Below are 14,408 nucleotides of genomic sequence, written 5' to 3'. Positions count from 1 at the left end.
TGGTGATGGTGTAAGGCTTGTATCAAAGTGATATGAGCCTTTTATGGGAGTTTGTAAATTTCTCTTTAGGTAAGTCCAACCATAACTTGTCACCAACCTGAAACTTATGTGGAACCCAATGGATTGTGTATTTACTTGTACTTGGAGTTGGAAACTTTCTACAAAGTATCATGAACTCATTGTTGAATTTTTTGGATATGTTCCTCAAAATTGGTTGCTTTTCTTACCTCGTTCCAAGTATGGGAGGTGTCTTCATGTGTTTTTCCGTCAACCTAGCTCATGAGTGGATTTTGTTGGGACAATCCTCTTTCAAGATACCAAAATTCCCATCCTAAGGAAGCGATCAACAACAACAAAAAAACACATTCGTTACCATGCTTGGTTGAGGGAAAACATGACATAAAATCCATGGTCACTAACACCAAAGGATTATCTAGAGTAGGGAAAGGCCTAAAAATAGCATGGATGGCCATTTCCTTTGGCAGACTATAATTCTTCCACTGCTTACGAGCTTCAATAATAGAATTCAGTTCTTTGTCATAGGTTGGGTATATACGAAACCCATGATAGAGTCTCTAACAATGATAGAGCATCGAATATTTGTGTCATGTGGGCACTAAATAGATGACATGAATGATTGGCCCATAGGGTCCCTATTGTGTAGCCATTCATTGACGAAAGCTACTTCCCCAAAGGGATAGAAGTGATAGTTGATACTTGCAAAGGTAGGAATAAAAACTGTGATCTATTTTAGGATGCCTCAAACCAAGCTGTAGAAAAAAAATAGCAATATTTTGATTTCATACCCTAGGAGATCGTAATCATTGAGTGCCTGCATTTCATGGGGAAACTATGCAATATAACTCCTGAGATAGTTCACCATTTGCTTGAAATATTATAGGTCAAGGTTGATCTTTGGTGGTGGCCAAATAAAAATGGTTGAAAACTTCATTGGATCAATGCTTAGTCAATCATGGTTCACACAAAAATCCAAGATAATCAAGCTTCTTCTACCCAAATGCACACTTCTTCATGTTCACAAATAACTTGTCACGTGCTGCAAACATGGTTTATTCATCCTAGGTCTAGTTGAAAAGTAATATGTCTAAGTACACAATTAGAGTTGAGTAAAGATGTGGTTGTAGAACTTTGTTCATCATCTCATGAATGTTGCAAGGCCATAATTAGTAATAGTTAATGAAATCAGTGGCCGTGTAAGCAGTCCTTTTCACATCTTGAATGATGTCTTCCACATATCCTTAGGTAAAATTACTAATCAATTACAGATCTTAAGTTTCATTTCACACTTAAATAATTAGTTGTCTCCGTTAATGAAATGAAATTTTTATTTATTTACAAGTGAAGTACGAACACATGCTAGATAGTTCCAAGGCATGATAGGTATGCCAGGATGTACTGTCAGTGCCAAGGTGTGGTGTGAATGCATGCTAGGCAGTGTGAGGGAGAAGTGCCAAGGAAACACAAGGGAGCACTCATTTCAAATGCATGGAAATGAATTGTCAGTGAGTTCCAGGTGTGCTAAGGAGGGATTAAAAACATATACTATCCAGTGCCAAGGCATCACAAGGGAGAACTGGGTCAAAATGCTTGGAAATGAACAAATAAGAGTGCAGTGTGCCAAGGAGTGTCAATGAATTCCAAGTGTCCCAATGACGAAGTGTGTTAGGATAAGTTCAGAATAGGACTTGCAAGAGGCAAGCCTATGGTTGTGATAAGGTGTGTACAAAGTAGTTTTAGACAAAGGGAGAATTTGGGTTGGTCACAACATTAATTTGTCAATGACTTGGTTGGGTTCCCAAGTCGCAAAAAAAGTAACTCTATCTATGAGGGCATGACAGCTAGGGAGTGCCAAGGTGTTCCAAGGAATGCTAGGAAGTACTAATGCATGCTAAACAGTTCCAAGGAATTTTAGGCATGCCAAGTGCTAAGGCCTGCCAAGAAGTTCCAGGTGCCAAGGTGTGGCGCCAACACATGCTAGGGAGTGTTAGGGCCGAGTTCCAGGGAAACACAAGGGAGTAGTAGTTTCAAAAGCATTGAAATGAACGAATAAGAGTGTGACAAAGAGTGTTAGCTAGCGAGTACGAGGTGTGCTAAGTGTCAGGGAGTGATAGGATGTGATAGGGAGTACCAAAGCATGCCAAGAAATGCAGGGGATGCTAACACGTGCTACATAGTGCCAAGGGATTATTAGGCATGCCAGGTGTTATGGCATGTCAATATTTAAACGTTTTTTCTTAATTGTTTAATTTTATGACCACGGTTGGATGTGAGCCTTGTCTTCGTAATTTGTTAAGTTGGATAAGTTGAAATTATACATGAGTGGCCTAAGATGAGTTATAGGAATTTCTTAGGTGAACAAGGCATAATCTAGTTGTAGTAGTTGTGACTTGGTCAAGTTGTTGTTATAGTCAAGTTGTTGCTAATATAGTTGAGGCAAGATTTCGTTGGGTTCCCATGTTGCAAAAAATGTTAGGGTAGTTGTGAGGGCATGATAGCTAAGGAGTGATAGGGCATGCTAAGGAATGAAAAGGCATGCTAACACATATCACATAGTGTGAATGCATGCCAAGGAGAGTTGGGGAGTGTCAGGGCTAGGCACACCATTATTATTTCAATAACTTGGTTGGTTTCCAAAGTCACAGAAAAGATAAGGCTATGTATAAGGGCATGACAGCTAGGGAGTTCCAACATGTGCCAGGAAATGCCAAAAAGTTCTAACACATGCTAGAAAGTTCCGAGGCATGTTAGGCATGCTTTTGGGGCCTCCGTTTTGAGTTTTTGCGGGAAGACATGACAGGAATAGGTGGCATAGACGACCATTCGAGTTGCATTGGAGTTGACAACTGACAGGGGGAACAGGAACCAAGAGTGGTTTGACAGTTCTGGAAAGGTGGAAGGGGAGAGAAAGAGCAGCTGAGAAAGTAGAGAGAAAATGTAGAGTCAACCGAATAGGAAATAAGTGGAACTAGTAGTCTAGGTGTGGAGCAGAGGATAAAATGCAAAAGAAAGGATGGGAAAGGGTTCGTGATTACTAGTTGTTGATGAACCAAGCGAGCCAGAAATCAATGCAGCCTTCCTGAGTTGTGAAAGGTGGGTACACCCTTGCTCTGCCGGTCTCTGGTCTATGGGTTGGGCCATTGTTGTTGTTGATGATTCGGCTTCGAGCCTTCTGTACTTATTTATGTATTTCTTTCTATAAAGCGTAATGAAAGAGATAGTTTGCACCTATGATGTATTGTTGAGTTCTATATTGGTTCTTTAAAAAATTTAAATATTTGTCTATATGTTGTATGATTTCCTAATGTAATGTGAGTAGAATAGTATGGTTGGATTATAGTAGGTTCTTGATTTTTATGATTTAAGATTGGTTGCGGGTTGCAGTTCCCTTGGTGCCTCATTCTACCCCCTCACACTTTAGTCATGACATGCCTCAGGTGAGACTCCTTACCCTCTCCAGATAAGGTGAAAATGTTGACATTGTTCTAGACTACAACAGAGCCTTGTTGGCCCCTTATGCCTGAACCTAGGGTCTCTTCCCTATTCAAATTTTCGTGCCAATAAATGCCAAGTCATGCCAAGTGCTAAGGCATGCCAAGATGTGTCATGTGTTAGGGTGTGGCTCCAACACATACTAGTGAGTGTTAGGGAGTGCCATGAAACACAAGGGAGCACTATAAGTTTCAATTACATGGAAATGAATGAATATGAGTGTGTGATATGGATTGTTAGTGAGTTCCAAGTGTGCTAAGGAGGGAGTGACAAGGTATGCTATGCAGTGCAAGGCATGCTACAATGCTAGGGAAGCATGCCAAGATGTACCAAGTTCCAAGGTGTGCAATCCGTGTTGAGGAGTGTTAGTGAGTGCTAGGGAAACATAAGGGATCACTAGGTCAAAATGCATGGAAATGAATGAATACGAGTGTGTGACAGGGAGTGTAGTGAGTTCCAGGGATGTTAAGGATGGAGTGACATGGTATGCTAGGTAGAGCTAAGGCATGCTAGAGTGTGAGGGTGGCACTGACCAAGATGTTCCAGGTCCTAGGGTGTGCCAATGTGTGTTAGGAAGTGCTACAGAGTGCCATGGAATCACAAGGGACCCCTAGGTCAAAATATTAATGCATGGAAGTGAATGAGTACGATTTTGTGACAGGAAGTGTGAGTGAGTTACAAGTGTGCTAAGGGAGTGACAAGATATTCTTTGCAATGCTAAGGCATGCTAGAGGTCATGGCAACAATATGCCAAGATGTGCCAAGTGCTAGGGTGTGCCAATGCATTCTAGGGAGTGTTAGGGAGTGCTAAGGAACCACAAAGGAGCACTAGTTTCAAATGCATGGAAATGAATGAATAAGAGTATGTGACAGGGAGTGTCAGTGAGTTCTAGGTGTGTTGAGGAGTGAGTGACAAGGTATGCTAGGTAGCACCAAGGAATGTTATATTGCCATGGCGTCATGCCAAGATGTATTAGGTGTCAGGGAGTGCCATGGAAAAACAAGGGAGAACTAGCTCAAAATGCATGTGAATGAACGAATAAGAGTGTGTGATACAAAGTGTCAGTGAGTTTCAGGTCTGTTAAGGAGGGAGTGACCAGGTTATATGTTAGGCAGTGCCAAGGCATGCTAGATTTCCATGGTATGTTAGGGAGTGCCAAAGCATGACAAGGAATGTAGGGGGTGCTAACATGTGCCACATAGTGCCAAGGGATTGTTAGGTGTGCCAAGTTCTATGGCATGTCAAGATGTAAACTATTTGCTCAGTTGTTTTATGGCAATGGTTGGACGTGAGCCTTGACATGATAACTTGTAAATTTTTAAGTTGGATAAGTTGAAATTATACATGGGTAGCCTAATATGAGTTATAGTCAGTTCTTAGCTGAACAAAGCATAGTCTAGTTGTAGTAACTATGACTTGGTCAAGTTGTTGTAGTTGAGGCAAGACTTGGTTGGGTTCCCAAGTCGCAAAAAAGTAATGGTAGTTGTGAGGGAATTATAGTTAAGGAGTATTAGGGCATGCAAAGGAATGAAAAGGCATGCTAACACATGTCAAACATTGCCAATGCATGTTGAGGAATGTTAGAAAGTGTTAAGGCATCACAAGGGAGAACTAGGTCAAAATACATGGAAATGAACAAATAAGTGTGTGTGCTAAGGAGTGTGAATGAATTCCAAGTGTCTCATGGAAAAAGTGTGTTAGGAGAAGGTCAAAATAGGAATTTTAGGAGGCAAGCCTATGGTTACAATTATAAGGAGTTGTTCAAAGTAGTTCTAGACAAAGGGAGACTTTGGGTTAAGCACAACATTGTTTTTCCAATGACTTGGTTGGGTTCCCAAGTTGCAAAAATAGTAAATCTATCTATGAGGGCATGACAATCAAGTAGTGCCAAGGTGTGCCAGGGAATGCCAGGAAGTAGTAACACTTGTTAGACAATTCCAAGGCATTTTAGGCATGCTAAGACAAGCTAACTGCTAAGGCATGCCAAGATGTGTCAGGTGCCAGAATGTGGCCCGAATGTATGCTAGGGAGTGTTACGGCCAAGTGCCAAGGAAACTCAAGGGAACACTAGTTTCGAATGCATGGAAATGAAGTGTCTGTGTAATGACCCTTCTGAAATTAAATTGTTACATGTTTATTTATTCTACAATTTTGAAAATTTTAGAGGCCATTGGACCCATGTGATTTTTGGAAAACACTTAGGAAGGAAAAATGGGTCGAAATGTTTTGTTGGCATAGTGTGGGGGCCACCCACATGAGGAAATACACACCACCTTAGAGGGAAGTTCAAATGAATAAGGAGGGAAAGTCGAATTTCTTGTTAGAGGGGGGCCACATGGGAAAAGATGCCCAAAAATTATAAATAGATGGGGCCTAGCCTCATTTGGTATCATTTTGACATATTGAACTCAACCTTAGTTGCTTGAGCTGCATAGCTAGGTTATTGTGTTGTTTAGCACATGAGTGTCTCCAAGAAGAGATCTCAACACTTACTTCAATAGACTTCGAGTGGCACCCTAGGAAGGGAATTCATACTACCTTGGAGGAGAGCTGGTGGAGTTTCACAGTCACATCATTCAGCATTTGTCTCAGCTAGTGTGTGTTTCTGGAAGATGCAGAAGGGGAACATGCAGGTGTTGCTTGTGGGTTCATCTAGGCAGCAACTACTGGGGGAGTTTGGGCATTGGAGCTATAGTGGAGGATCAACCTTTCGGGAGATTTTTCGATCAGGAGGTTGTCGCAATTGAACAGTTCAATTTACAATCACCTAGGCCTGCACAGAGAGCCCTCACTGGGCTCACGTGGGAGTTGGAGGAAGGAATATTTGTATAGCTGAAACTGACCGGGAGAAGTAGGAGATCATTTGGAGGGCTATTTGAGGAGGATTACTAGAGTGGAGAGAGAAGAGATTGACAGGATCAATCACAACAACATAATTCAAAATTGGAGGGTCAAGCTATGAAGGGTCTAATTTTTAAGGTTCGAATCAAAGGAAACCATTTCTGGGTTTTTTTGGGTTTTGGGCAAAGATCACTCTCCTCATTTTATAGAATTTTTTGTGTAGATTAGAGGGGTCAAACATGCGTCCCATCTCAACTAGAAACTAGTGGAGCTGAGAGGAATTTGGGCCAAAATTCCGAGGTCAAAATTTGGCTAATTCCTTCGTGTGTTATTATGGGTTTCTTGCATAGAGGATGGGATTAATTTCCCATAATTTTTTGAGCAACAAGAAAGGCTCTAACGACAAATCATTTCAGGAAGCAACACCTTTCTAGGTAGTAACAATGCAGCTCTTGGGTCGGATTACGAACAGATTTGAGGAGGGTGTTCCATCATTCATTTTGGGATTTTGTTAGCTTGTCTAGAACAAGCCCAGGTGCACACATTCCATCCCCTTGTTGTACACCTCTTCCCATTTAATAAAATGAGTAGACAACACAACTTGGTTGCCAATTTTGTGGTATGATGGTTTGATTTAATTTTGTGGCATTATTTTTATTGTCTGCTTTTCATAGCACTATTTTTCTTAGTTCGGAACATTACAGTCAGTGAGTTCCATGTGTGGTAAGGAGGGAGTGACAAGGTATGCTATGCAGTACTACAAAGGCATGCTAGATGGTGGGCATCGGATCCCCCCATAGCATTTTTTTGGGGCTTGAAGCCTGAAGTTTGGTTAACTGTAATGTAAAGACCCCATGAAATGCGGGCGTGGAGCACAAGAGTCTAGGGTTGTCTGCCCTAATATAATGTAATTTAATGTAAAGTGTGTTGGCCTACCCATGGTCTGTGGACCATGGGATTATATAAATAGAGCGCGGCTCTAGGATGTAAGAGACATGTGTTTCTTGGGATGATGAATTAGCTCTGAGTCTATAAGTTTGAGTCTTGGGTTATAGTAGTAGGAAGAGGCTCTACAGCTGAGTGCGCAGAGGCTTGGTAGAGTTCGCAACTGTGTACGTGGACCCCTGCAGCTTAGTGCATATGGAGGAGTTGGGATTGTACTTGGACAAAGAATTAATAAAAGACAAGTTGATTTTGGAATATTGTGTGTCTATGCTTCTGTTATATTCATGCATCTCTTTATAGTTTTATTATTGTGTGCACTTGTTATGAATGTTGAATGATTAATGATAATATTGAACCCACTCAATTAAGTTAATATCTATAATAATAACATAGTAAGGATAAAGGATCTAGATAACACCTCTTCGCGCTTTTTACAGAGCTGCGCAGAATCAGTTGCATAAGTTGCGAAGGGCAGATGGCTGCACGGAGCAGCGCAAGTGCGCAGGTTCAGTTTGTGAACTTCCTAGACTTCATCAAGACATCCCTAGGGTGTGGAAACCTGGTTCCAGCCCCCTCCCATATTACCTCGGGTGATACCTCTATCCGCGCACTACGTACTATTACTGAAAGGGCCGGTAGTTTTGGGATTTGTTTGGCTAAATCACTTTTGAACCTGGGTCAGGCCCCAACAAGCCAAAACTAGAGTGCTAGGAAAGAATACCAAGATGTGCCAAGTTCCAAGGTGTGCCAATGCATGCTGAGTGTTAGACAGTGCCACAGAAACACAAGGGAGCACTAGGTCAAAATGCATGGAAATGAATGAATAAGAGTGTGTGACACGAAGTTTCAGTGAGTTCCAAGTGTGCTAAGGAGAGAGTGACATGGTATGCTAGTTTGCGCTAAGTCATGTTAAATTTCTAGGGCAACATGCAGCCAAGATCTTCCAATTCCCAAGGTGTGTCAACATGTGCTAGGAAGTGTTAGGGAGTGCCAAGAAAACACAAGGGAGCACTAGGTCAAATTAATGCATGCAAATGAACAAATAAGAGTTTGTGAGAGGAAGTGTCAGTGAGATACAGGTGTGCTAAGGGAGTAACAAGGTATGGTAGGTAGTGTTAAGGCATGCTAGAGGCCAGGGAAACATGCCAAGATGTGCCAAGTGCTAGGGTGTGCCAATGCATGCCAAGGAGTGTTATGGAGTGCCAAGGAAACAAAAGGGATCACTAGTTTCAAATACATGGAAATGAATGAATAAGAGTGTTTCACAGGGAGTGTTAGTGAGTTCTTGGTGTGGTAAGGAGGGAGCGACAAGATACGCTAGGTAGTGCCAAGAAATGCTAGAGTGACAGGGTAACATACCAAGATGTGCCATTTGCCAAGGTGTGTGAATGTGTGTCGGCGAATCTTAGGGAGTGCCATAGAAACAAAAGGGAGAACTAGCTCAAAATGCATGGAAATGAAGAGATAAGAGTATGTGATAGGGAGTGTCAACAAGTTCCAAGTGTTCTAAGGAAGGAGTGACAAGGTTATATGCTAGGCAGTGCCAAGGCATGCTAGAGTGTGAGGGCATGTCAGGGAGTGTTAGGGTGTGCTAGGGAGTGAAAAGCATGTCTGCAAGAAATGTAGGGGATGCTAAGACACACCATTAGGGCTAAGGGATTGTTAGATGTGTTAGGTGCTATTGCATGTCAAGATGTAAACTGTGCTTCTTAGTATATACAATGCTATGTACATATGGTGCAATGTGCATGCGGTGTTATGTACATGTGGTACATGTAGTGTTGTGTACATGTTGTGCAGGTGGTGTTGTGTAAATGTTGTGCCACGGTTGGATGTGAGCCTTGACTTGGTAACTTGTTAAGTGGCATGAGTTGAGATTGGACATGGGTAGCCTAATATGTGTTATAGGCAGTTCTTAGGTGAACAAGGTAGAGTCTATTTGTAGTAACTATAACTTGGTTAAGTTGTTGTAGTCAGGGTAGGACTTGGTTGTGTTTTGGCCAAGTCTAAAAAAAGGTAAGGGTAGTTGTGAGGGCATGATAGCTAAGGAGTGTCAGGGCATGCCAAAGAATGAAAAGGTGTGATAACACATGGCAGAAAATGTAAATGGATGTTGAGGAGTGTTAGGGAGTGTCAGGGAAACACAAGCGAGAACTAGGTCAAAATGCTTTGAAATGAACAAATAAGAGTGTGTGCCAAGGAGTGAATTTTTTGTGCCCCAAGGATGAAGTGTTTTAGGAGAAGTTCATAATAGGACTTGTAGGAGTCAAGCCTATGGTTGTGATAAGGCAAGGACAAAGCAATTTCAGAGAAAGTTAGACTTTGTGTTTGGCACAATATTGTTTTGCTAATGAATTGGTTTTGTTCCCACAAAAAAAGTAAGGTTATCTATGAGGGCATGACAACTAGGGAGTACCAAGGTGTTCTAGTGAATGTAAGGTTCCCAAGTCATGGAAAATGTAATGCTAGTTGTAAGGTCATGGCTGCCAAGGTGTGTTAGGGAATGTTAGGGCATGTTAACATGCACCAGATAGTACAAAGACATGTCAAACAAGCTAAGTTGTGCCAAGTGATAAGGCATGCCAAGATGTGCAAGGGTGTGAAAATGCATGCCAGGAACTATCAAGGCAACAAAAGGAAGGAACAAGTTAAACTACAAGGAAATGAACACATAATAGGGTTAATAAGTCATCAATTTACCTTTACCATGAGGGCCATGTTAGGCACACCAACACTAGGTGCCAATAGGTGATAAGTGCCAAGTGTCAATGCATTCTAAGTGCCAAATCTTCCTTTGTTTCTTATCATCTACTTTCCAATAATTTATCTCAAATATCTTTAATATTAAACCATTCCAAAGAATACCAATTCATCTCAATGCATGCCAAACATGCTAAGACTTGCCAAGTGCCAACACGTGCCAATTGCCAATGTGTGTCAGGGAGTGTGATGCATGCTATGAAGTGGCAGAGCATGTCAAAGAGTGATAAGGTGTGATATAGAGTTAAAATGCATGCTGAGGAGTGTTAGGGAGTAATAGGAAAACAAAAGGGAGCACTAGGTCAAAATGCATGAAAGTGAATGAAGATGAGGGTGTGTAAGTGAGTGTCAATGAGTGCTAGTTGTCATGCCAAGGAGGGGGTGAAAAGGTATAATAAACATGGGTAAGGCATGCGAGGCAATATTAGGGCATGTCAAGAAGTGCTAGAGTGTGCTAGGTAGTTCTGGGGTGTGCTAACATGTGGCAAATAGTGTCAAGGCATGCCAGATGCTAAGACATGCTAGGATGTGTAGGGTGCCAAAGTATATTTCCAATGTGTCAAGGAGTTTCAAGGAAATAAAAAGAATAACCAAACTAAAATGTAAGGAAATGAACACATAAGAGGGTTAATAAGTTGGGGCATTGTCTTTTTCAAAAGGGGAATGCTATGCACATTAATAATATGTTCCAATACATGCCAAGTGCCAATGTGTGCCAAGTGCTAATGTTTGTCAATGCAATATTGTGCCAATGTGTTCCAAGGCATGCTAGGGACTGCAGGGCATGCCAACACATGCTAGGGGAGTGTTATGCTATGTTAGGGCATGCCAAAATGTGCTTGGGCATCCTACTCATGGAAGGATGCTCTAGGTACAAAAATGTTCTAGGTACAAAGATGTTCAAAGACATGCGAGGTGCCAAGGAATGTTAGTGTATTGTTCCAAAGCATGTTAAGGTGTGCCATGAGTGTTGAGAAGTGTTAGGTGTCTCTCATTAATAGAACTGATAGAGCTTGATTATGTATTAAATTATATAGTTCCTACACACACTAGTGGAACTTTATTTAAAGGAAATTTGGTAGATAATAATCCTAATAGAGATGAATCATGTGTTGACTCATATGAAAACTATATTCTTATGACTTGAGGGAAATGATACACACTAATTACTTCTTAACAAATTGACTGATTATAACCACTATGACCTTGGACACATAATGAAAAAGACTCCACAACAATGGTCTTAAATCGTTATCTTTTAACGAAAAATATAGTAACAGGTACATAGCATCATCAAAAACTCATTGGAATGATCAATGGTGATGAAAATTTTTTGACTGTCACCAAAAGTAACCAAAAAGAGAATTGGTGAGGGTCAATAGAAGATCATCATTAGAAGTGTCACCAAAGAGAGAATTAGTGATGGTCCTTTAACGACCCTCATGAAAAGTGTCACCAAAGAGAGAAATAGTGACGGGCCTTTAATGACCCTCACAAAAAGTGTCATTGAGAATGGCTTTGGTGACAAACCTTAAAGGACCATTACTGTATACACTTACAAGAATGATTTTTTAAAGACCGTCATCATATGCAACATTAGTGATGGACATTAAAGGTCCATCATAGACATGAAATGTCATCAAAAACTCATTGGAATGATCAATGATGATGAACATTTATTGACCGTCACCAAAAGTAACCAAAAAGATCATTGGTGATGGCCAATCAAAGATCGTCACTAGAAGTGTCACCAAAGAGAAAATTAGTGATGGGACTTTAACGACCCTCGCCAAAAGTGTCACCAAAGAGGGAATTAGTGATGGGCCTTTAACGACCCTCACCAAAAGTGTCATTGAAAATGGCTTTAGTGACAAACCTTAAAGAACCATCACTATATACACTTACAACAACGCTCTTTTAAAGACCTTCACCATATGCGACATTGGTGATGGACCTTAAAGGTCCATCAGAGGCATGACTCTCCCGAATGACCCTTTTTCTTGTAGTGATTGGTACAAAGTCCCTAACTTGTCCCAAAAAGCCTTAGTCGTATCTTTCCCTGATACATTCAACAATACTAAATCTGAGACACACAACCGTATTGTGCACTTTGCCTTTCGATCCAACTTCTTTAGTTCTTCATCGGACACTCCCATTGGTTTAGTACCCAGATCTACCATGATCCACTGATCTTTATCCACCAATAGATCCTCCATATTGAGTTTCCACAACTCAAAACTCTGACAGTTAAACTTCTCGACCTCTATGTTTCCACTGCTCGCCATCTTCTTTCACAACTAGAATCGATCTCATAGATCCCCTACTGAATAGGGCCTACCACAGGCCCGAGTGAAACCCCTCAACAACAAAGGTGTCCCCTGAAAGCCAAAATAGCTCTGATACCAAATGTAGGTTTTAACCCTGTACAAAAATTACCTGCATATGAATTCTAAAACACAGAAAATAAACAATGCGAGAGCATAACACATAAAACACATATACACATAGATTTTCCCCTGGATCCCAAAATCGGGATTACCAACTTGATTTTTTGTTATGTTCCTCTCAATGTTACAATACATATTTATACATGCCAAAGCATCAAATACCATGGACCGAAAACCATCACGTCCAAAACCATGTGCGAAAACCATGCACAAAACCATAGGTAGATCTGCCGAACCTAATATAGGGTCCAAAAAAAATTTCCGCAGGGCACTGCCCTAGACCTCATAGAGGGGGGCTACCTACCCCCCACTACGCAATTGGCGCAATGAAGGGGGGGCTCCACCCCCCATCTAACCCCCTAGTTAACTACGGATCCTAGTTGTGGTAAGAGTATAACACAACCCAACATCTCCATTCCTCAGTAAGCACATTGAACAACTATCACATCTTGGAGATCAAAGTAGCAATATGTATTTCATAAAATGAGTTATAATATATTACAAGGACTCTCTATCCTCACTTTACAAATAACATCTTGGATGGAACTTGGAACCTCCAACTAACAACTTGCACTAACAACTAACCATATAACACCTAACACTTCACAACTAATAACCCTTTGTATGAACGATACACTCCTATTTATACAAAAATTGAAGATAACAATTTAATAAATATAGATCCTTAGATCTCTCCTAAATCCACATTTATATCTTGTGGTTACAACCAATCACCTAAAAATGTAAGATAGAAATCCTCTCAAAATTCTCATCCATGATTCTTCTCTTTTGAATGTGCTTAGTTAATGATCTACATCTTCTATAATGGATTGGGTTGAGTTACTAGTCCTGGAGACTTCATTGGACAAATGATATGGAATCCCTATAAAAAATTTGGTTGAGTTATCAGTCTTGTAGCCTTGGTTGGTTGAGTTATTAGTCCTGTATCCTTGGTTGGACAAACGCTTTGGATCTTGTAAACAGTTTTGGGTTGAGTTACTAGTCTTGGAGCCTTGGTTAGACAAATGCTCGGAAGCCCAGTAGCAGTTGTGGGCTGAGTTACTTCTCCTAGAAGTTAGGTTGGAAAAAACACTCGCTGAAGCGCTGGGAGGCTTGGGTAGAGATCAATCTAATGATTTTTTTGTGATGTTCGACTGTGAGGTAGAATCACTGTCTGATAGGTTGAGGTGGTTTGGCCTCTAGAAGCCCTAGATTGTCCTGATTGATGTGTTTTATGATATACCACATTCATGCTTGGAATATTCCATGGAGGTGACTGGAAAAAGAGACATTTTTCTCAGCGATGTCTATGGTCGGATGGAACATGGTATTCCCATCCCGGGTTGGCTTTTGCATCATTAATATGAGGTTAAGTGACAAGGAACAATGCCTCATAGTCAATCTCAGATAAGTATGAGACCACTATGCCCACATACGTTATTTATACCTGTAGATTACATATTCGTGATATGTTTGACGAAATGTCTGTCATGGCTAGTAGGGATCTAGTGAAGGTATTATTCAAGAAATTGCATTAGTACTGTTAATTCAATGTTATCTTATTATTCTAAAGGTGTCATTCAATTATGGTTAGTGACCTGGTCTCTAGGCCTGAAATGTGGCTTAAATCCCAGGGATGATGGCACATAACTGAGAAAAATAGTCCCTGGATGTTGGCATGCCTTGTCATGAGAGCGTCCAGGACCTCCTGGACGCTGGCAGGCCTATAGCATGAGAGAGTCTAGGGGTTATGTGGTCCAAAATATCAATGGGACCCAGGGGATGGTTGGCAGAAATGTTGGACTAGTTCATGATGGTCTTAATGACGATGTTGATTGTCCGTATGGTGTGTTTCCATCAGTTCCACTTCCTTAACGTGACTTATGAGGTCAAACCATATCATA

Source organism: Pinus tabuliformis, chromosome Q (assembly GCF_031772625.1).
Source record: "Pinus tabuliformis cultivar Carrire ecotype Pingquan chromosome Q, CPIR1, whole genome shotgun sequence".
Lineage (NCBI taxonomy): Eukaryota > Viridiplantae > Streptophyta > Pinopsida > Pinales > Pinaceae > Pinus > Pinus tabuliformis.
This window is presented reverse-complemented; position numbering follows the sequence as displayed.